The following is a 25,810-nucleotide window of genomic DNA, read 5'->3' on the forward strand; positions in this document are numbered from 1 at the left end:
GTTAATATTCTTGTTTAAGAAGGTATTCTTGTTATGTTGCCCTACTTATATTCTAATTATTCTTGTATTGGAAGGTATAGCACTACTTATAAAATAATTGTTCTTGTTTAAGAAAGTATAGAATGTTATTTTGTGCTACTTATTGTATACCTTGGTATTGCTGCGCTACTTATAAAATAATCATTCTTGTTAAAGAAAGTATAGAATGTTATTTTGTGCTACTTATAAAATAATTATTCTTGTTTAAAAAGTATAGAATGTTTTTTTGTGCTACTTATTGATATAATTATCTTTGTTTACAAAGGTGTAAATTGTTATTGTTGCACTACTTAAAAAATAATTAATCTTGACAGAAGACTAACAGACAGACAGAAAAACAGATTAAATACAAATAGATAGACGGACAGACAGATGGACAAATAGATAGAAGATGGACAGACAGATGGATATGCAAACAGATGGACAGTTAAAAAGACTTCAAGACAGATGGATAGACAGACAGAAAAATGGATAGAGTAACAAATAGACAGATAGTCAGATGGACAGAGAGATGGTTGGACATATAGACAGACAGACTGACAACAGTCTGACATACAGACTGACAGACATGCAGATAGATTGTTGGACATACAGATAAACATACAAACAAATGGACATTTAGCTGGTCCAGACATATGGATTTACATACAGACTTACAAGAAGAAATATGGAAGTGCAAGTAAAAAATTGAACAAGGATGACAACATCCATAAGTAGCAAAGCACAAAAATTGTGGATGGGAATACCTACAAGTAGAAAGAAAGAGTATTCTTTAAGATCAAGAATAGATTTAATTAATTGGAGAAAATAAACACAAAACCTTATTTTATTTTGCATGATGACTGACATACAAATGTTCAAAGTAAATTACATACATGATGCTCAGAACAATTGGAAAAATTATTATGATACTGTCATATTAAAAAAGTTTGAAAATTGGACCAAAAACACCAAAGATATTGGGAAATATGTAAAAATTTAAAAATAGCCAAAAACCTGCTAAAATGTAGTCCAATCACCATGGATGTTTTTTGAAACAACTGAAAAATTAATTTTGGTATTCTTAACTACAAAAATTTTGTAAATTAGACCATAATCACCAAATATATGGGGAAATATGTAACAATATAAAAATAGCCAAAAACCTGCTAAAAGGCAGTCCTACCTCCATAGATGTTTCATTAAACAGCAGGAAATTTAATTTAGATATCTATAACGAAAAAAATTTTGAAAATTGGATTATGAACACCAAAGTTTTGGTGAAATCAACAAAAATAGCCTAAAACCTGCTAAAAAGCAGTCCAACCGCCATGGATGTGTGAAAGATAATTATAATCCTTAGTGATGGGAATGTTGTCATAAAGTTTCAGCCTTCTATCTGTCATAGGAGCCGAGAAATTCATGTTTTCCCACTTTTTCTCTGACAGACAGACAGACTGACAGATGGACGGACGGACAAACAGACAGACGGACGGACGGACAGATGGATGGACGGACGGACATTTCAAATTATAGAGTAGCTTCGCTACTAAAAAGTAATCATCTATCAATATCCAATTTATTAGGGTTAATATTCTTCTTTAAGAAGCTATGCATGTTATTGTTGCCCTATTTATAATCTAATCATTCTTGTTTAAGAAGGTGTAGATTGTTATTGCTTCGCTTCATATGAAAAACAAGGATGACAACATCCATAAGTAGCGAAGCACAAAAAATCGTCGATGGGAATACGTACAGGTAGATTTATAAGGTTTTTACTAAAATCAAGAATAGATTTATTGGATAAAATAGACATGAAACCTTGTTTTATTTTGCATGATGACGATGGTCAAAGTAAATTATATTAAAGATGCTCATAACAATGGGAAAAATTATTTTGATACTGATATCCCATAAAAGTTATGGGGAAATATGTAAAACATATAAAAATAGACAAAAACCTGATAAAAGGCAGTCTGGCTGTCATGGTTGTTTTATTAAAACGACAAAAAATTTAATTTTTAAATCCTTAACTTAAAAATTTGGAAAATCGGACCATATACACTGAAGATATGGAAAAAAGTGTTAAATATATAAAAATAGCCTAAAACCTGCCAAAAAGGCAGTCTGGCCGTCATGGTTATTTTGTTTAAAAGACGGGAAATTTAATTTTGATATCTGTAACTGAAAAATTTTGAAAATTGGACTATAAACACTGAAGATATGGAGAAAAATGTTAAATATATAAAAAACAGCCTAAAACCTGCTAAAAAGGCAGTCTGGCCGTCATGATTGTTTTCTTTAAAAGACAGGAAATTTAATTTTGATATCTATAACTGAAAAATTTTTGAAAATCGGACCATAAACACTGAAGATATGGAGAAAAATGTGAAAAAAATAAAAATAGCCTAAAACCTGCTAAAAAGGCAGTCTGGCCTTCATGGTTGTTCCTTTAAACGAGGGGAAATTTAATTTTGATATCTGTAACTGAAAAAAATTTGAAAATCGGATCATAAACACTGAAGATATGGAGAAAAATGTGAAAAATATAAAAATAGCCTAAAACCTGCTAAAAATCGGTCCGAACGCCAATGATGTTTTAAAGTCAATTGTGCTCCTTAATGATGGGAATGTTGTCAAAAAATTTCAGCATTCTATCTTTTATAGGAGCTGAGTAAATCCCATTTCCCCCATAGCGTTACGGACTGACTGACGGACGGACGGACAAAGTGAATTATAGAGTAGGTTCGCTACTAAGAATATAAAGATTTATAAAGGTTGAATTGTTATTGTTGCCCTACCTATGATCTTGTTTGCTTATTTTTTTAATGTTAGTATTTGAAATATATAACAAAGGAAAGGGTTATTTTGTCTTTCTTTATTATAATTAACTAGCGGCTACACCCCTAGAAGCATCTAGGGGTAGGAGGGGGAAAAGTCAACCTCAGCCTATTTTGAATTTGAGTTTCAAAAGAGAAAAAAATATTTTTTGTTTGGGGGGGGGGTGAAGATACCCTCCCCAAAAATAGTTTAAAACCTTCCCAGGTCCTATAAGAAGCTTCACTGTAAAGGAGACTAATATCGGTTCAGTGGTTAGCAAGATCCTTCGGGATAGACAAAAACGCTACTAATTTATATGATAGGATAGTGCATCATCACCTTCGTCAAAATGATGGAATATTCAGAACCACAGTTTATTACTTAATCTTCCCATTTATATTTACCTTCATCAAACAAAATTCTATTCAAATATGTATGGTCTTATACTAATTTGCAAAAATATTTGTTTTAAATATGACAATATGCAGACGTGAAGGCCCACCACAGTAAAGCATTGTATGGATTGTGAAGGGATGTGACAATAGACGAAATTAAAATAACTAAATTGTTTCTTATCTATTATTGCTTTAATGCAGGGATCTAAAGGGATAAGATAAAGGCCGAGAAATTAATGTACACCCCCAATGATAAAACAAAAATCTTCCATTACAATTAGTGGTTGAAACTTTTGGACACTCAACTTAATGAATCAACCAATCCCCAAAGTTGTTAGGCCAACGAATAGGAAAAAATTATTATAAAACTATGGGGACTAGTGTATAAAACAGCCCATGGTCCCCTCCCTCCCTTTAATGGATTGAACTATCCTTGTTTTCATTATAGACTAAATATTTGATCTTACGAGGAATCTAAGGAGATAAGACAATGGACGTTAAATCTATGTAAGCACCTCAATTACAATAAATATTTTTTGTAGGTTACACTTTTTTAGTAGAAAGGTTAAGACACTGTTGGTTTGTACAACCCAAAAAGAAACATACTAGTTTTTTAGACAACAAACAGATTTGTTTTTGGGACAAGTATAATTTCCAGTCCAATGTTCCCTCTCTCCTTTGTTTATACAAAGCTTTAATAAATTTTAAAACAGAAAGAATTATTGAATATTAATTATTGAATAATATAAGGGTAGGGAACTTTTGACTGTAAATTACACTGGTCTACTATGTTGTGTTTGATTGTTTAAAAACTTTGGGTACTTTGAAAAAATAATTTTAATGTAACATTTCTCTATACTCGGAAATCTGTATATATTATGATTCGATAAATAACTATTACATAAATTATTATTTCAGAGATCAACAACGTACTGAGAAAAACACCAGTATTTTTTTATGGCATCTCTTTCATGGATTCTACATGATTCTTGTTTTTACTTCAAACTTAATTTCATTTATACCATGAATCTTAAGGAATTAGAAAATGAAGTATAAAATTATGAAAATATCCAATTACAACACAAAAAATTAATAGTTATTTATCGCATCGTATTATAAACAGCTTTCTGCGGATATAGAATGTACAATTATAAGATTAAAACCAATTTTTTTATCCCCGAGGTGCCAAAGGCAGGGCTAAAAAAACTGGTTTTAATCTTATGATTATACATTTTTATATTCGTAGAAAGCTGGATATAATACGATGCTAGACATAGTTTTTTTCGTATAGATGAGAACCGATCCCTATTCAACGGATTTGAATGAATACGTGGAATTAAATCATTGGCCAAAAAAGTTAAGATTCTGCTTGTTTGGAACCAATCAATTAAAATACCGAAGTTATATCAAAATATAGGAATCTATAGACAATGACTGATAAATTGATGTACATTCCCAATGATGACACACAAATTTACCCCTTCTGTAGTCCCCAAAGTTGTTAAGCCATCGCACAAGAAAACGCTATTTTAATCTTAGGGGACTGAACCGATCGGATTCTACTCTTCAGGGTATATACCTATTGGTCCTGTGGTGGTTTTAAGCTATTTTCTTTTGGGGTGGGACACCCCCAACCCCCCCCCCCCCCAAAAAAAAAAAAAAAAAATCCCCCCCATTTAAAAAAAAAAATTTGCTGAAGATTTCCCTGGTCCTTTTACGAATTTCGACATAATTTTTTTTAAATCACCTCTTGGGGCAAAGCCCCTAGAGGCTAGGGGCGAAGCTGCTAGTACTTAATAACCTACCTATTTAAAATCCAATAAAAGTCCCTAAAGTTATTAGGCCAGGGAATAAGAAAACATTATCTTAAAACTTTGCAGACTAGTGTAATAAACAGCCCATTGTCCCCCCTCATTTTCTGCTAGTTCCTGATAATTCAATTATATTACAAGGAGGGACAGGACACAGAGACTTAACATAAAATAGAACTTAAAATAAAGTTGTTATAAAACTTTGGGTGCCAGTAATTTACAGTCCAATGGCACCTTCTTCGTTGTTTTTGCTCACAGATATACATCATCTAAAACATTTTAAGTAATAACCCCCCCTCCTCCTTATACAACCTAACCTAACCTTGCCTAGTTTCAGTGCTCAACAAGGTACTTCAAGTGAAAGCGTTAATGTTTTTTTAACCATTCATGTATGTTTTTTCTTGTTTTTACTTCAAACTAGATTTTTTTTTACCAGGAATCTTAAGGAATAAGACACCTGGGCGATAAATTGATGAAAATTTTCCCATTTACGATAAGAAATAAATAAATCATTGGTAAAAATGTTTTGACACAGACTCAGCTATTTTTGAACCAAGCAATCAAAAATCGATAAAAGTTATTAAGCTGACCAATTGGGCTGTTTATTACACTAGTCACCAAAGTTTTATAATAACGTTCATATTTTTTGAGGACTCTTATTGAATTTTGATTGGTTGGTTTATTAACTACTAGCCGGTTCGCCCCTAGCCTCTTGGTGTCCCACCCCTCAAGAAAATAGTTATAAACCTTCCCGGGACCTTTAAGAAGCTACCCTGTTAAGGAGAACCCGATCGGTTCAGCGGTTGGGGTGATCCTTTGTTACAAACAAACAAAAACAGACATCGTTCTACTTTGTAGTATAGATAGTGTCCAAACGTGCACCCCTAATTGTAATCTATAGAAGGGTAATTTTGTTTACCATCATTGAGGATGTACATCAATTAATCTGCCATTGTCTTATCCCTTTAGATTCCTGCGATAATAAAATTTGGGTATAGTCCCTTCGTGGCAAGGGGTGTTTCGTCGTATTTTTAAAAGCGAAGCTCTCTATAATTAGGGTCTGTCCGTCCTTCCGTATATACGTCCGTCCGTACATCCAGAACGGATAGCTTTTTTGTTAATTTAGACATGTTAGAATTGTCCTATAAATTTCAAACTTTGCACAGGGATTCCTGTAGTAGTTAGTTATGATTTAGAAAGCGCGGCAACACTATAATCATTACCAGAATATCCGTACATCCATTTTAAACATGTTGATTTTTTTAAGCGAAGCTTTTCTATAATTAGGGTCGGTCCGTCCGTACGTCCGTCCGTCCGTCCGTAACGGATAGCTTTTTTCGTTAATTTAGACATGTTAGAATTATCCTATCGATTTCAAATTTTGCATGGTGATTCCTTTAGTAGTTAGGTACGATTTAGAAAGTGTAGCAACTCTATAATCATTATTAAAATGTCCGTACGTCCATTTTAAACATGTTGATTTTTTTACTTTTTTAAATAGTTTTTTTTCGTTAATTTAGGCATGTTAGAATTGTCCTATCGATTTCAAACTTTGCATGGTGATTCCTGTAATAGTTTGTTACGAGTTAGAAAGCTTAGCAACTCTATAATCATTACCAGAATGTCCGTACGTCCATTTTAAACATGTTGATTTTTTTTACATTTTTAACAACAAATTTGTATGTGACCTAATTATTTGATTGGTCTGATTTTTGGTATACTGATTCCTGGGACAACAAAGTACAATATTAGAAGCGAAGCAACTCTATAATCAAGTCCTAAAAATGTAAGTATGTCCATAATCATTATCCTGTATCAAGCAGTTTTTCAACAAATTTACTTACAATTTTGCTTTGACTCTTATACATTCGCATTCTGACTATTCAGTTCTGACATTACACAAGTTTTAATGTCTGTTTGTCCTACCGTTTCAGAGCTTCGCCTTTATGGATGTTGTCATCCTTGTTAACAACAAATTTTTATGTGATCTAATTATCCGATTGATCTGATTTTTGTATATTCATTCCTGGGACAACAAAGTGAAATATTATAAGCGAAGTAACTCTATATTCAAGTCCAAAAATGTAAGTATGTCCATAAACATTATCCTGTATCAAACAGTTTTTTAACAATTTACTTACAATTTTGCTTCTACTCTTATACATTACATTCTGATTATTCCGTTCTGACACTTTACAAGTGTTAATGTTCGTTTGTCCTACCATTTTAGAGCTTCGATTTTATGGATGTTGTCATCCTTGTTTACCTTTTTTGACGCCATCCTTTTTAATTTCTTTTTTATGAGATAATCATTTTGTTATTTAAATTTACTTGTTTTAAATTAGTAAATGGGTTAATGTTTGGCTTTATTTCTTAAAACGTTTTTGTGATGCATTTGTTTGAGCAAACAAGGAGGGAGGTGCCATTGGACCATAAATTACACTTGCAACCAAAGTTTTATAACCAGTTCAACTTGATGAATTAATATAGGGTAGGGCTTTACGTTATATGATTTAATTATAAATATTAACATTAACACTTTTTCAGATTTGAATAATCAGAATATAAATGTTTAAAAGTTAAAACAAAATTTTGAGTAAATTTGTTGAAAAGGTGCTTAAATACAGGATAATGTTTAAGGACATACTTACATTTTTATATATGCTACGCTTACAAAATTGTTCTTTGTTGTCCTAGGATTCAGTATTCCAAAAATCAGATCAATCGAATAATTATTTATCACAAAAATTCTGACATGCCTATTTTAATTGAATTTGATAATTTAAATTAACACTCAAAATATTCTTAAAAGTATCATTCAATAGTTAGGATATATATACGTCTGTCTGTCCGTCAGTTTGTCCGTCGGTCTGCCCATCTGTCTACCTGTCTCTCCGTCTTTCTGTCTGTCCATTTGTTTATGTCTGTATGTCTGTCAATACCTTTTCGTTAATTTAGGCATGTTAGAGTTGTCCTTTGAATTTCAAAGAATTCAGGGTTTCAGTGCTCAACAAAGTACCCTGAGTGAAAGCCCAGTTTTTATTGCTATAAGAAAATGAATGTTTAATTGCAATACATCCCCAATTATGATAATAGTTATTCATTGCATCGTATTATAGACAGCATTCTGCGGCTAGTAAATTTATAAATTAAAAGATTAATTCCAGTTTTGTTAACCATGAGGGGCCGAAGTCCTGGGCTTACAAATCTGGCATTGATATTATATTTTTCATTTTAATGTTCATATAAAATTGTCTAAAAAATAATGCACATAGACGTCCAAGGGGGGGGGGGTAAAGTGGCGATTACTCCCCCCCCCCCCATTTAAAATTTACCCCTTTCGTGGGGGTGCCGTAGGCACCACCAAAAAATCTCTTAACAAAAAATTTTTTAATACTAAATATTTAATTAAATTTCAGATTCAGATTTCAGGGGGGGTTAATTACCCCCCCCCCCCCCTCCCCAAAGCAAATTTTACCCCCGGTGTAAAATTTTTTTTGGGGGTGGGAAATTTGCGGTGCACTTCGCGCGCAATTTTACCCCCCCCCTTAAAAAAAATTTTACCTCACCCCCCAAAAAAATAGCTTGGACGTCTATGATAATAAATTACACATTTTTCCAGTATGGCTTTGAACCGGTTCTAATCCCGCGAATATTAATCGGTTTCAAAGCCATACTGAATATAAAATTACCCTTGTTGTAGATTAAAATTATTGATTGGGCACTACTTTTCTGGAACCAACTAATCAAAATTCTATAGAAGTACCCAAAGTTTTTAAGCAAAATATAAGCTATAATGGTAATAAAACTTTGGGTACCTGTGTAAATACAGTCCAATGTATCAATGTAATTTACTGCTCAATGATCCCTACATCTCTGGGTATGGTGTGTCTACAAAAAGGCAGTGTCCAAACTTTTCCGCCGATTATTTTAATCTATAAAAGGGTTCCCGTTTTATAATTGTAATTGCGCATATTGTAAACAGTTATCTTGCAAGTAAATTTATGTTTTTGATATTTGTCTACAATACAATACATTTTTTTCAGTATGACTCAAAACCTATTAAATCAAGAGGGAAAAATTACATTCGTAGCCACACTGAAATAGTTATTTATAGCATCGTATTTTAAACACTAAACAGCTTCCCGTGGAATTAAAAATGTACAATTGTAAGAGTAAAAATATTTTAAAAATAATGCATGGAAAAAATTATAATATACGATACAATAAATGATTTTTCAGTATGACTTAGAACTGGTTTTAATCCAGCATATATTAATCGGTTTCGAAGCCATACTGAACAGTATTTTACTAGTCATACTATACCCCTACCTTATTTATACACATTGCAATTTCCCTCCCTCCCTTGGTATATATAAACAAACAGGGATGGAACAATTAACGAAAAATGTTATGAACTTAATTCTGCCAATAATAAAATTGGACAGAAAGAAAATGAGAGTAGAAATATCCAAGGAGGGAGGGGTCATTGGGCTGTTTATTTCACTAGTCCCCAAAGATTTATAATAAAGTTATCTTATTCATTAGCTTAACAACTTTGGGGACTTTAATGAATTTTGATAAGTTGGTTGATTAAGTTAAGTGTCCAAACGTGTTAACCTCTAATTGTAATCTAGTTGCAAGTTTTAATTTGGTGTATTATCAATGGATTTACATCAATTTATCGGTCATTGTCTTATCCCTTTAGATCCCTGATAAATATCAGAAAAACAAGGATGAAAACATTCATAAAAATCAAAGCTCTGTACTGAACAATTGTAGAGTGTCAGAACTAAATAAGCATCATACTGTTTAAAGACATAACTACATTTTAAGGACTAGATTATAGAGACGCTTCGAAAACCGATTAATGTCCGCTGGATTAGAACCGGTTTTTAGTCATAATAGAAATATGTATAGAATCGCATTACAGACTATTTTTCCTTTAGATAAACAGTGTATATAGAAAATAGCTGTTAAATACATATCCTTTTACTAAAGTAATAGGATGTCTCTCGTTTTTTGTGTCTGTGTGTTTGTTTGTACCAAAGGATCTCGCTAACCGCTGAACCGACCGGGTTCTCCTTAACAGGGTAGCTTCTCATAGGTCACAGGAAGGTTTATAACTATTTTGGGGGAGGGCACCACCCTCCCAAGAGAAATAAAAAAAATCGAAATTGTTTTTATGTTTCTCGATTTTACAAAGAGATTCCAACGCAACATAAATGCAACCTAACACAGACATTTTTAAAAACAAAAAACATCACTAGAGGCCTTTAGGGGCGTAGCCGCTAATTATAGATGTAGAATTACCTTTACAAAAATTAAGTCCGGCTATGCATCATGATGAAAGACAAGGAACAGACAGGGGCGAAATTTCTGGCTTCTATTTTGTATCTCACTATGAATTTATTTTTGTTTGAAATAAATGCGCATTTATAAACTTTGCTTTTAAAAAGATAATTAATCATTATTTTATTTCATATTTGATTACCTATCTTTTCAGAAAAGCACAGTTTACAGTTAAATTACATATAACTATTTTAACTTAATATCTCACATTAATATTTAAACTGTACTTGTATTTTAAATCATATAATAAATGAACACTCTTTCTCCTTACACAAACTAAACAACACTAAATAGTAAACTGACCGGGTCGGACGCACAGACCTTTTTGTACCGTCCCGCCATTATTGAACCATCATATGGTTATTTGCTGGTTGCCACTTTAAAAAATCCGAAAATATAAAATTACGCAAAATTACGCAAATTTCATATCTCAATTTTCGTTTTTTTTTTAAACGCAACATATAATATTAGCTATTAAAATGTTTTTAGCCTAACTTTTATCTTATTAAAAATTTCCAGTATGGCTTTAGACCCGATTAAGATCCCCTGGATTGGAACCAGTTCTCAACAATACTGAAAAATCATGTAAAGCATCGTATTATAGACAATTTTTGCAAATTGTATGATAAATTGGTACCTACCTGTTTTGTTAGCCCGGGGCTTAGAGAAGCTGTCTATAATTATAGAAGATTGAGATTTCAAAATCTTATTATCTGTAATACAAAGTAGCTTGATGTCTGTCCGTCCGTCCGTCCGTCTGTCTGTCCGTAAGTCCATCTGTCCGTCCGTCCATCTGTCCCTTAAGATCTCGGTAATTTTCCATGGTCAAATCCCTTGCATAGTTTCTCTATAACTTCTGTTAATTTATAAATGTTATAGATTTCAAACTTTGGGTAAAGATTCCTGTAACAAAAATAAAACTTGGGAAGCAAAGCATTTCTATTATCGTTATCAGAAAGTCTTTATATCCATTTAAAACATATGGCAAAACTCTTTACATTAAAAATTAGTATAAACGTGGGTCCGCATATCTGGATTGGGTGTCCAAACTTTTCAACCAATTAATGTAATCAAAAGTAACAGTTTTTAGTACCAAAGCTACTCTATAATTCGTAATGTCCGTCAGTCCGTCCGTCTGTCTGTCCGTCCGTCCGTCTGTTAGAGACAGAGTGGGGGAAATGTGATTTTCTTAGTAGCAAAGCTACTCTATAATTCGTAATGTCCGCCAGTCCTTCCGTCTGTCCGTCCGTCCGTCTGTTAGAGACAAAGTGGGGGAAACTTTATTTTCTTAGTAGCAAAGCTTCTCTATAATTCGTAATGTCTGCCAGTCCGTCCGTCTGTTAGAGAAAAAGTGGGGGAAAACTTTATTTTCTTAGTAGCAAAGCTACTCTATAATTCGTAATGTCCGTCAGTCCGTCCGTCCGTCTGTTGGAGAAAAAGTGGGTGAAACGTGATTTCTTAGTAGCAAAGCTACTCTATAATTCGTAATGTCCGCCAGTCCGTCCGTCCGTGTGTTAGATACAAAGTGGGGAAACATGATTTTCTTAGTAGCAAAGCTACTCTATAATTCGTGATGTCCGTTAGTCCGTCCGTCTGTTAGTGAAAAAGTTGGTGAAACGTGAATTCTTAGTAGTAAAGCTACTCTATAATTCGTAATGTCCGTTATTCCGTCCGTCTGTCTGTCCGTCCGTCCATCCGTCCGTCTGTTAGAGACAAAGTGGGGGAAACATGATTTTCTTAGTAGCAAAGCTACTCTATAATTCGTAATGTCCGCCAGTGTGTTCGTCTGTCCGTTCCTCTGTCCGTCCGTCTGTTAGAGACAAAGTGGGGGAAACGTGATTTTCTTAGTAGCAAAGCAACTCTATAATTCGTAATGTCCGTCCGTCTGTTAGAGACAAAGTGGGGGTAACGTGATTTTCTCGGCTCCTATGAAAGATAGAAGGCTAAAACTTTTTGACAACATTCCCATCATTAGAGAGCATAATTAACTTTAACACAACCATGGCGGCCTGACTGCTTTTTAGCAGGTTTTAGGCTATTTTTGTATTTTTCACATTTTTCACCATAACTTTCTTGTTTATGGTCCAATTTTTTAATTTTTTTTAGATATGGATATCTAAATTAAATTTCCTGTTGTTTAATGAAATATCTATGGGGGTTGGACTGCCTTTTAGCAGGTTTTTGGCTATTCTATATTTTTACATATTTCTCCATATCTTTGGGGTTTATGGTCCGATTTTCAAAATTTTTGTAGTTAAGAATATCAAAATAAGATTTCCAGTTGTTTGAAAAAATATCCCTGGTGATCAGACTGTCTTTTTGCAGGTTTTTGGCTATTTATATTTTTTATATAGTTCCTAATATCTTTGGTGTTTATGGTCTGATTTTAAAATTTTTGCAATGAAGAATATAAATTTTTTTTTTTTTTTTTATTTAATATTGTACACTATCTTATCCCTTTAGATCCCTGAGCAAAATAAAAAATCATTTTTAGGACCAATTATTGAAAAATATTTTATTTCACACCCTAGCAGCCAAGATTAGTTATTATCGCAGCATTCTATAATTAGCTTTTTGTGGATAGTCAAACGATAAATTATAAGATTAATTCCGGTTTTGTTAGTCCTGAAGGGCCGAAGGCTTGGTCCAATGAAAATTGGTATGAATATTAGGATTTTAATTTTACTCTTTATAGAAAATGTCTATATTTTGATACAATACATGATTTAGCAGTATGGTTGGGAAACAGTTCTAATCCTGCAGATATTAATTGATTTTATAGCCATACTGGAAAATCAAATAGATTACAGACTGAATGATGAGAGGCAGAAAAGTGAATCATAGAGTAGCTTTGCTTTTTATTCTTTCTTGGTTAGTATTTTTTCCAGAGTGAGAGCGGAGACAATTGGCTGTTTATTTCAATAGTCCCCAAAGTTTTACAATAACGTTTTCTTATTCGTTAACTTTGGGGAGTTTTACTGTATTTTGATTGGTTTATTAAGTTGAGTTTATAAACGTTTCAACCCTTAATTTTAATCTACAGAAGGGGTAATTTTGCGTGTCATATTTAGGGATGTGCATCAATTTATCAACTATTGTCTTATCTCTTTAGATCCCTGATTTGTTTCATAATTTTATTTGTTATCCTTGCTTAAGTGAATGCTTTTTATAACACGACAACAACATAAGTTTTAAGTATGTGTAGTAACATATAATATAGGCTAACGTTAAACTTATTCTTGGAGGGGTAGGACAATGGCTGATTGATTATTATACATTTTTACATAAAAATGAAATGGTTTGGCAAGGATAATTAATATTCCATCGTCCTTCTACAATATCCCAATGTTAATTAAATCTACAGACCTTTGAATCTAATTAATTAAGTTAGGTATATGAAATTTAAAGTTGAAATCTATTTTTTTCCGTTTTAAAGAATAATAAGATAATTTCTCTAATTTAAATGAAAACAATCATTTTTTAATGTTTTGTCCTAATCCTCATATAAAAGTAACAGGATGTCTGCCTGTGTCCCTGTATGTCTCTATGTCTGTCTGCAGTGAAAAACTTTGCCAAAAGCTGAACAGATATTGTTTCCTGTATGAATCTATAATTGTATATTCTCATTGGACCTAGGTAGGTTTATTACTATTTTATAAGAGTACTACACTCCTCAAAATATAAATAGTTCCTAGAAAAATCGTATTCCCCCTCCCTAATTTTTCTTACTTTTTTTCTCTTTTAACTAATTAGTGGAAGGTCAATTTACCCTTTTTCCGACTTCAAATTCATCTAGTGGCCTCTAGGGTAAGCTAAATAAGCAATAAATGTGATTGATTGATTGTAAGTAATTTGTGAAAAAATAGCATGATCTGGTATATAAGGCCAAATAAGCAATAATTTTCATTGATTACTTATAAGTAATTTATAAAAAAATTGCTTGATTTGGTTTATAAGCCAAATAAGCAAATATTGTGATTGATTGCTTATAAGTAATTGATCAAAAAATAGCATGATTTGGTACATAAGCCAAATAAGCAAAAATTTTCATTAATAGCTTATAAGTAATTTATAAAAAAAATAGCATGATTTTGTATATAAGCCAAATAAGCAATAATTGTGATTGATTACTTATAAGTAATTTATAAAAAAAATAGCATGATTTGGTATATAAGCCAAATAAACAATAATTGTGATTGATTACTTATAAGTAATTTATCAAAAAATAGCATGATTTGGTATATAAGCCAAATAAGCAATAATTTTCATTGATTACTTATAAGTAATTTATCAAAAAATAGCATGATTTGGTATATCAGCCAAATAAGCAATAATTTTCATTGATTACTTATAAGTAATTTATCAAAAAATAGCATGATTTGGTATATAAGCCAAATAAGCAATAATTTTCATTGATTACTTATAAGTAATTTATAAAAAAATGGCTTGATTTGGTTTATAAGCCAAATAAGCAAATATTGTGATTGATTGCTTATAAGTAATTGATCAAAAAATAGCATGATTTGGTACATAAGCCAAATAAGCAATAATTTTCATTGATTACTTATAAGTAATTTATAAAAAAATTGCTTGATTTGGTTTATAAGCCAAATAAGCAAATATTGTGATTGATTGCTTATAAGTAATTGATCAAAAAATAGCATGATTTGGTATATAAGCCAAATAAGCAATAATTTTCATTGATTGCTTATAAGTAATTAATCAAAAAATAGCATGATTTGGTACATAAGCCAAATAAGCAAAAATTTTCATTAATAGCTTATAAGTAATTTATAAAAAAATAGCATGATTTGGTATATAAGCCAAATAAGCAATAATTGTGATTGATTACTTATAAGTAATTTATAAAAAAAATAGCATGATTTGGTATATAAGCCAAATAAACAATAATTGTGATTGATTACTTATAAGTAATTAATCAAAAAATAGCATGATTTGGTATATAAGCCAAATAAGCAAAAATTTTCATTGATTACTTATAAGTAATTTATCAAAAAATAGCATGATTTGGTATATCAGCCAAATAAGCAATAATTTTCATTGATTACTTATAAGTAATTTATCAAAAAATAGCATGATTTGGTATATAAGCCAAATAAGCAATAATTTTCATTGATTACTTATAAGTAATTTATAAAAAAATTGCTTGATTTGGTTTATAAGCCAAATAAGCAAATATTGTGATTGATTGTTTATAAGTAATTGATCAAAAAATAGCATGATTTGGTACATAAGCCAAATAAGCAATAATTTTCATTGATTACTTATAAGTAATTTATAAAAAAATTGCTTGATTTGGTTTATAAGCCAAATAAGCAAATATTGTGATTGATTGCTTATAAGTAATTGATCAAAAAATAGCATGATTTGGTATATAAGCCAAATAAGCAATAATTTTCATTGATTACTTATAAGTAATTTATCAAAAAATAGCATGATTTGGTATATAAGCCAAATAAGCAAAAATTTTCATTGATTGCTTATAAGTAATTTATAAAAAAAATAGCATGATTTGGTATATAAGCCAAATAAGCAAATATTGTGATTGATTGCTTATAAGTAATTGATCAAAAAATTGCATGATTTGGTATATAAGCCAAATAAGCAAATATTTTCATTGGTTGCTTATAAGTAATTTATCAAAAAATAACATTATTTGGTATAATAGCCAAAAAAAAAAAAATACCCAAAGTTTCATTACCATCCTCGCTCAATGGTTAGCTTAAAAACTTTGGGTACATGTAGTGCACTCGCTCGCCGTTGTGCCTTTTTTTTTAACAACCTTTAAATCAATAAATCCTCAAAAATAAGGCCTTTGGAAAAAATGTTTTTTAGCGCATAATTTGATGAAATAATCCTGTTTTTAGATATTTGAAATGTAAATGTCTCAATGGTTTTCCATAATAAATTTATTTTCTATGCATAATTAAGTTTTTTTTAAATCACTTCTCTTGAATGACCCTGTAATACAAAAGTTTTTTTTAAAATCATTTCTCTTGAATGACCCTGTAATACAAACACCATAAGATTTTTTTTGATGAAAATTACTCCATAACACATATTACTTATAAGCAATCAATCACAATAAATGGTTATTTGGCTTATATACCAAATCATGCAATTTTTTGATAAATTACTTACAAGCAATCAATGAAAATGATTGCTTATTTGGCTTATATACCAAATCATGAAATTTTTTGATAAATTACTTATAAGCAATCAATGAAAATGATTGCTTATTTAGCTTATATACCAAATCATGAAATTTTTTCATAAATCACTTACAAGCAATCAATTACAATATATGCTTATTTGGCTTATATACCAAATCATGCAATTTTTTGATAAATTACTTATAAGCAATCAATCACAGTAAATGGTTATTTGGCTTATATACCAAATCATGCAATTTTTTGATCAATTACTTATAAGCAATCAATCACAATAAATGCTTATTTGGCTTATATACCAAATCATGCTATTTTTTGATAAATTACTTACAAGCAATCAATCACAATAAATGCTTATTTGGCTTATATACCAAATCATGCAATTTTTTGATAGATTATTTATAAGCAATCAATCACAATAAATGCTTATTTGGGTAATATACCAAATCATGCAATTTTTTGATAAATTAATTATAAGCAATCAATCACATTTATTGCTTATTTGGCTTATATACTAAATCATCCAATTTTTTGATAAATTACTTACAAGCAATCAATCACAATAAATGCTTATTTGGCTTATATACCAAATCATGCAATTTTTTGATAAATTACTGACAAGCAATCAATCACAATATTTGCTTATTTGGCTTATATCAGCCAAATCTTCTCTTTTTTTCATAAACTGCTTACAGGAAGGAAGGGATTAATTATTACTCCTCCTTCTTTTTCTTCAGTTCAACTTATATAAGCCACTTTTACTGTAAATGACTGAGTATTTATTTACTCCACCCTCTTTTAACTCACAAGTAAGACCAAATTGTTGTTGAATGCTGATATAAGTAAGCAATTAGTATTTTTATGGCTTATCAGTAATTTACCACAAAAATGGCACAATGGCACATTTAAGTAAGCCAAAAAAAATGTTAATTGCTTACTTACACGTTTTGAGATTACTAGGGTAAATTTCACTCGGTATCAGAATATTCTTTAAAGGCAATGAAAATTAAAGTACTTTAGTTTTTAAATGTAACTTTTTATTTTCAATATCATTTACATATATTTTCAAAAAGTTTTATTTCAGTAGAGCATATCTATGATACATAGAAGAACGATGTCTGTCTGTCTGTCCAACTGGGTTCTACTGTGGTATGCGGCAGCTCTGGACCATGCAGAAACCAAGACATTATAGTGATGCTACGCACCTAGTTAAATCCTGTTATTCTACAATTATGAAGCCACCTGAAAAGATGTCAGATAACGGTACTGATTTTATCCCTCAGTTGTCCTGCAAATGGAGGGAGGGGTGTTAACCCTCCCTCTCCCATCTTAAGCACCGGAACCTTCCCCTTCAACCACCAAGTTATCAGCACCACCTCAACCCTGAGGATAAAGGATCTAAACCTACCCCCACACAGACTGTTGTTGTCACAAGTAATCATCAAACCTTCCCTCTTTAGTACCCAGACCTACCACTCAACCCCTCTATGCTTATCTACCTATTGTGCTGCTCCATGGGCTATCCTGCCTGCCCCAGACAGGGATAGCCATCTACCTAACCATTGCAATTATCTATGTTTTACTGTATGATTTATCTTTAACCATCTTTATTCCTAATCCATATGTATTTATATTATGGTTAACTGTATTCTTAATCCCCCCCACCCTTTCCAGGGATGGGGAATCATGATTGCCCAAACTGACTATTGTATATGTATTATAATGCTTTTATGTTATGATCATTTATTCCTATCCATGTAGTTATTGTTTGTTGTATATAACTTTAGTATCCTTCACACCTTCAATAAAGTGACAACTGAAATAGATGTTGATTCTTGTCTAGTGAATGCTAGAGAAGCATAGCTTCTCTATAGTAAGGTGTCCACGTCTGTTCACACTGCCGTAGTCTTTATTCGAACTCTGGTGTCTGCCATTTACCCTAGGCGGATACCACAACTTTGGTGACAGCTGTGTGAGATTACGGCGAACCACAAGTGTAGAGCAGACGCGTATCTGAGGCTAAGGTACTCCCAGCAGTGAATCTGGCAAAACTGACGCAAGCAACCTGAATTACCCACCCTGGACAGCAAAGTTTAACTCTGCATCCGGCAGTTGTGGAAGCGAGACAGCGAAATTTGACGAATAACCGCGAGCAGCGCTGATATCTAACGGAGAATTGAGCGCCAAAAGGGCTGAAACAGGCCTGCGGACCGGCTGAAACAAGCCAAATAAGTGTAAACGGCTGGAAATAGGCCAATTTTACTGCAAGAGATAGCAGGATCCGAACCAGTGGCGCTAGCAGGACGGGACATTCCCTGCCGCCATCAGCTGGATTTGGATAAGCGGCGCTAGCAGGACGGGACATTCCCTGCCGCCGATAGGCTGAAACACGCCACATAGCTGCAAGCGGCGCTAGCAGGACGGGACATTCCCTGCCGCCGATAGGCTGAAACACGCCACATAGCTGCAAGCGGCGCTAGCAGGACGGGACATTCCCTGCCGCCGATAGGCTGAAACACGCCACATAGCTGCAAGCTGCGAGCCAACATACGAGTGTAGTGCACCAGAACAGAGAAAAACTACGTCAACTCCAAGTATCCTGAGAAGCTACAACGCAGCCACCCATCTAGAAAAACAGATATTATGTTACATTGCAGGGATTACCACCCTGATGTGATGGCCAAACAATAGATTTATGAGCAAAGCTTGGCAAACAAATTGTTGTGTTGTGATAAATCTAAGAATAGAACAGGCTTGGATTATTGTGTATTGTGATAACAGCTAAAAATAGAACAGAGTTGGTAAACAAATCTGTTATGCAATTGTGATAAGGACAAAAATAGAATCTAGATGTAATATAATAAAGATCCTGATATACAATCAAAACATCTCAAGCCCACAGCACAATAACAATACACCCCTTATTCCAAGGGAAGGGGAGAAGCCCCTCTCCATTGAAGGCAAATACAATCAGGGTGATATAATAGATAAACCTAGGATTAAGAAGAAAAGGCACTATTATACCAGCACCCAGTTACCTCCCTCCCTCACAGGGGAAACGGACGGAGTTACCCCCGTCCCCTCACGCGCTTCCCCCTTCCTACCCACACAAGACTAAGTCCGTCTGTAGTGTGGGGCTAGCGATCGGACACACAGAGATCGCCATTCACGGGTAGCGCAACAGAGTGCGGAAAATATCATAAATCCAACGGACGAAGCAGACCAATGAGAGAGCGAGTTGAGGGGTGAGAGCGCGTTTTCCCCGTGTGCGCGGATTTGACGGTGCGGACGCGCGTTGCAAGGACAGGAGATTTCACACACACACACACACACACACACACACACCCACACAGGAGAGGGGCCATTCTATAGCATACATCAGAGATATTTTTTTAGGAGAAAAACTTGTAAGCTCCTCCCTCCCTGTCTACAGTGTGATAAGGAAAACTAAACCAGTTCCTTAAACCCGCTCAGACCCTCAACATCTTCCTAGCCTGCCAACCCTACTTCAAAGCTGAATGGTTAGTGAAACAAATATATGTATATATAAATACCCAAGTGATAAATGAGGTTGTTTTTTTTGTATCATGGGTACAAGTAAGTGAATACTAACCTCACCAAACAACACTGGAAACTGATATGGTAACTGAACAAAAGTACGCCCACCCTGTGGACATAGCCTGACTTGCTGCCCCACACTGGGCAGTGGTGGTGTGTACCTGGACCATCGACCTTCATAGTTGTGAACTATATACAGAGGAAGCGTGATTTTTTTGAAGCAAGGAGGAAAAGCTAGCTAGCTCTGGGGATATTCCTATACACGTATATATATATATATGGGCGTGTAGCCATGTATATATATAGGTAACCTACCTATCCATATATCCACTAGCGGATACGCTCCTAGAGACATCTGTGATACCTAACATATTCCCTGTTACCTTTAAGCTAAGATCCGCTGGTTACCACAGAAATCAAGAGCTATACTGGAAAGGAGAACAACTCAGGCTCAACAGTTAAACAAGACGCTGGCACCAACAAACCAACCCCCTACTACTTATCATGGGGGCGCGCCAGCCACAGAAACTCTTGAGCCAGGAGGACCGAGCCTACGGCTACATGGACTACCACCCTAATTACACAGCTATAGTATTTATACTAGGGGTGAGCCGGCTCGAACCTCCTTGCGGTGCGGCTACTCTACTCTGCTCCTATATCTACAAGATACTGCTTCTGTTATTACTTTGGCCTACTGTGTTGAGTACAGTGAACATCAAACACATGCCAGGTCACAGACCCCTGGTCCCTGAGATGCCCTTGTCTGGAAGGGCGACTGAATGTCCGCTGCACAGCTCCTGTTCAGTTGGTGCTCAACGTACGAGAAATAGCAATACTGGACTGGGGGTTGCTGAACCTGTAGGTGTCCTCCTGGGGGTGTTGAACGATGCAACTGAGCCTAATGAGAAGGTGACAAGCTTCAGAGACTTAGTGGCCAGCCCCAAGATGGACACTACTCCCAGAACTGAGATTTCAAAGGGGCCCAGCCCTAGGGCCAGTACCACCTGTTTCTGGGGTGGAAAGGTCCTCCCTGGCACTGGCCTCACCAATCTGGAGGATGGGGAGCTGTCCCAGGGGAATAGGCTCTTCACCCAGATGCCCGACGCGTACCTGGGGGTGGGGGAGCCGCCACCCAAGCCTCCCTGGGAGCCCCCAGGCATGGAACGACTGGGGACCGGCCTAAGGATGGGGACTGGTGACCTGCTGCAGTGGAAGACTTTACCCAGCACGGAGGGAGCAGGGTTGACCAGCAGCAGTGAGGCTGTTCCCCCACACTCCAAGACCAGATGCCGCTACTCTGTTGAACCACTGCACATGTCCCAGCCAAGTTCCCCCATGCTGCTGAAGATGGAGGCCCACCAGGATGCAGAGCTCCAACTAGGAAAGTCAATAAGAAGGCCACCCCTTGCCAAGACCAGAACCACCGCAGGGGCTCCCCACCAGCAGCTGACGGAGCCTGGCAGGGACGCAATACTAGCTGGCAACTCTGGCCCAACTCAGGTGGCTACCAACAGTCTGCTGACAGTCCGGAATACAGTTCAGGCTACCATCAGTATGGCATCTTCTGGGCCTTGCTGGTCCACCTGTGGGTACCTGTCCACACACTGGCCACAGGTACCCCCCAGAGATCATAGCCCCCTTTCCGACTGGCACCATCAACAGCCTTTGCTACCAACCACCTGGCATACCCAGAGGCAGGATCCCTCATGTGGAGAAGCACCTGCAGAAGCTAAGGCCGAGGCTGGCCTCGCCACCCAGGGGAGGGGAGCCGCTGTTGGATGGAAGGAACCTGTGTGTATGGGGAGGAGGCTGAATGTAACCAAGGAGCCACCACAAGCAGCCCAGCACCGCCTGACCCCTAGTAGGGGAGACCCTGTTTGTCAGCTGGTGCCCCAACTGGAGGAGGAGAGACCTGGCAGGTTGATACACCCTGGGGAAGCCGGCCTGATGGGACCCAGCTGGACGAAGGGGCGCTGCCGCTTCAACGGCCACCCAGCCGCCAAGTGTAGAACCGGTTGGGACCGGGCAATGAAGAAACACCAGGCCGCCCAACAACCTGCAGGCAACCAGTCTGCCACCCAGGTCCACCTGGAGGGAGATGCCCAGCCGTCACCCCAACTAGCTGCCGCCGCTGGGGCCGCGGCTACCCAGGAGTCTGTGTCTCAGATTGGGACCATGGTGGCCAGGATCAACGTGCTGGGAGGAGCGGCTGAACCCAGCCGGGTTGGCCTGGACCTCAGCCGCAACCACAGGGGACCGGTGTCCGTAACCCCTGTCACCCCCAGCAAGAGCCGAGGGGCGCTACCCAGCGCCACCGGGACGGTGTACGGGGAGGCCCTGGCGGCCGCCGAGTGGGAGAGGCAAGAGGCGCTAGCCAGCGAGTCTGAGTCGATGTATGGGACGCCAACCGGCGTCGCCACCTGGAAGGAACGAGAGGTGCTTCCCTGCACCACCAAGCTGATGTCTGGGGCGACAACCGTCGCCGCCACCTGTGAAGACTGGGGGGTGCTATCCAGCGCCCCACGCTGGTGCCTGGGGCGACAACCGTCGCCGCCACCGAGAGACCTGGACCCCTGTGAAGACTGGGGGGTGCTATCCAGCGCCCCCACACTGGTGCCTGGGGCGACAACCGTCGCCGCCACCGAGATACCTGGACCCCGGAATGAACCCGCAGCCCCAGAGGAAGGGGTGACACCCGTCACCCCCAGCCAGCCAGAGCCCCCAGCCAGCAGGGAGAGTCCAGCTGTCCCTCACCCTCAACTGCATCCAGCTGTCTACCTCCCTCAACCAAGCCAGGGTAATTGTATTGCACTGGTGTACCAGGACGTTTGGGCTGGGCCAAACTTGCCTGCGCCCCCTGCATCTGCCCCAGGAGCCAGGGTATCAGCCATTACCAGCCAAACTGAAGAAGCTTTGACCGCTGCCTGGGGAGTAACACAACTAGATGCGCCAAGTGCCGAGCCTAACCATAGAAGTAGAGGATCCCCAACAATTATGTCTACCCAAGATGGAGACAATGTGCCTGGACCCCTTCAGGCTAGGGGAGGAAATCCGGAGCCTTGTGCCTCCAGTCCACTAGCAGCAGTGTCCGTGGATGGGCCTGTCTCCCAGCCAACTAGAGCGGAGCCACCCTTGCAGATCCAAGACAGCCTCCGGCATCAAGGGTGGACTGTTACCTTTCCCTACCCCGCAGGTCGGATTGCCATGCACCACCCTGCCAATGTCCAGAATGAGCCTGAAGGAGGCAACGCTCCTACAGTATGGCAACCACCACCTGCCCGCATTGACAGAGACCCTGGAAGCCAAATGAACCTGACCAGCCCCGAGGGCGAAGAAACTGCGCCTGCATCCAGTAGCCAGTCTGCCAGCAGCAAGGTGACCAACACGATGGAGACCACCAGCCCAGTGGAGAAACCTGCAGAGGTGTCTACCAGGCGGCTGTTGGTCCAAGCCCCCTCAGGTGCTGTGCCACCCCTGGAGGTTGCCAGGGTGGCCTCAGAGGTACACATCCAACGGCCAGGAGATCCAACAGGACCAGCTACTCCAGCAGATATAGCCGATTCCGTTAGACCTGGGGAGGGCTGGAGTCCACCACCGTCCAGCAACTGGTATCCTGGCGGACCCATTCCACAAGGACAACAAACTGAAGGCCGCAACCACTGTCGGAAGTCTGGCGGTGCAGACAACCCCTCCAGCCTTCCGAGGGGAGAGTTGTGGTATGCGGCAGCTCTGGACCATGCAGAAACCAAGACATTATAGTGATGCTACGCACCTAGTTAAATCCTGTTATTCTACAATTATGAAGCCACCTGAAAAGATGTCAGATAACGGTACTGATTTTATCCCTCAGTTGTCCTGCAAATGGAGGGAGGGGTGTTAACCCTCCCTCTCCCATCTTAAGCACCGGAACCTTCCCCTTCAACCACCAAGTTATCAGCACCACCTCAACCCTGAGGATAAAGGATCTAAACCTACCCCCACACAGACTGTTGTTGTCACAAGTAATCATCAAACCTTCCCTCTTTAGTACCCAGACCTACCACTCAACCCCTCTATGCTTATCTACCTATTGTGCTGCTCCATGGGCTATCCTGCCTGCCCCAGACAGGGATAGCCATCTACCTAACCATTGCAATTATCTATGTTTTACTGTATGATTTATCTTTAACCATCTTTATTCCTAATCCATATGTATTTATATTATGGTTAACTGTATTCTTAATCCCCCCCACCCTTTCCAGGGATGGGGAATCATGATTGCCCAAACTGACTATTGTATATGTATTATAATGCTTTTATGTTATGATCATTTATTCCTATCCATGTAGTTATTGTTTGTTGTATATAACTTTAGTATCCTTCACACCTTCAATAAAGTGACAACTGAAATAGATGTTGATTCTTGTCTAGTGAATGCTAGAGAAGCATAGCTTCTCTATAGTAAGGTGTCCACGTCTGTTCACACTGCCGTAGTCTTTATTCGAACTCTGGTGTCTGCCATTTACCCTAGGCGGATACCACACTACTACTCTTCCGGGAATATAGCTGCTGATCCTACGGTGGTTTTAAGCTGTTTTCTTGAAGGATGGATCACACTCCCCCCAAAAATCCTTTTACTAAAGTAACAGGATGTTTGTATGTCTCTGTGTTTGTGTGTTTGTTTGTACCGAAGGATCTCGCTAACCACTGAACCGATCGGGTTCTCCTTAACAGGGTAGCTTCTCATAGGTCCCGGGAAGGTTTATAACTATTTTCTTGGGGGTTGGGACACCCCCAACCCCCCAAAAAATAAACCCCCCCCCCAAACAAATAAAAATTTGAATTTTTTTAACTAAAATTAAAAATTAGGGGGGTGGGCACCCACCATCCCCCCCCCAAAAAAAAAAAAATTTTACGCCTTCCCAAAAATTTTTTTTTTAACTTTTTCTTTTAAAATCTAAAATAAGAAATTGGGTTATCAAATTCCATTCTTCTCTCCTCAAGTGCCCCTAGAGGCTTCTAGGGGCGTAGCCGGTAGTAAATAAAATATCATCACCAAAATTTTGTTATTGTATACTCTATAAATTACAAATGTCTCTAAGTAAGCTACATAAAGGGGTAACATTTGAGCTATTTTAGATAAACATTTCATCTTACTTAAAAGAACAGGGTTGACCCACCCTGTGCCGACTTTTAATTAGATCTTTGAATATCGGAAATATAATTAATGTAATCATTTTTTGCCCTTTATATTTTAAACTTTGGCTTCCCTTTTTTCGACAAAGCCCAATCTGTATCTCTGTTGTACCCCTTTTGATTCCTGTAACGTCATAAAATGAGGAATGCTCCATCTCTTTTTTAGGGGTTTTCTTTCCCACTTCTCCTCTCATCTCCCTCATTTTTATTACGTCACAGGAATCAAAAGTGGTACAGATTGGGCTTCGTCCTTTTTTTAGTTTCTTTTAAAAATTGTTATGCCTTTTTGAAAAAAACCCAGATATTTTCCATTTCTGTGTGTCACATAATAAGAATTATATTTTTTTATATTTGATAAAAGGTCAAATAGTTTTAACTTCATCCCCCAACAATTTTTTTAAAACGAGTATGGTAACCCCCTAATTAAGGTTAAGTAATAAATGATTATATATTGTTATTTGTTGGCGCTTTTTAAAAACCTATAAACCAA

The 25,810-nt window shown here is 36.8% G+C and overlaps 1 protein-coding gene across 2 annotated transcripts in view; it reads right to left on the minus strand.

Moving 5' to 3' along the window:
- Positions 1-25,810, minus strand: part of LOC145327877 (visinin-like) — a 40,393-nt gene that overhangs the window by 9,057 nt on the left and 5,526 nt on the right. The gene's annotated exons all lie outside the window — the stretch shown is intronic.

This window comes from Acartia tonsa, chromosome 9 (genome assembly GCF_053477335.1).
Source record: "Acartia tonsa isolate MP-2025a chromosome 9, ASM5347733v1, whole genome shotgun sequence".
NCBI lineage: Eukaryota > Metazoa > Arthropoda > Copepoda > Calanoida > Acartiidae > Acartia > Acartia tonsa.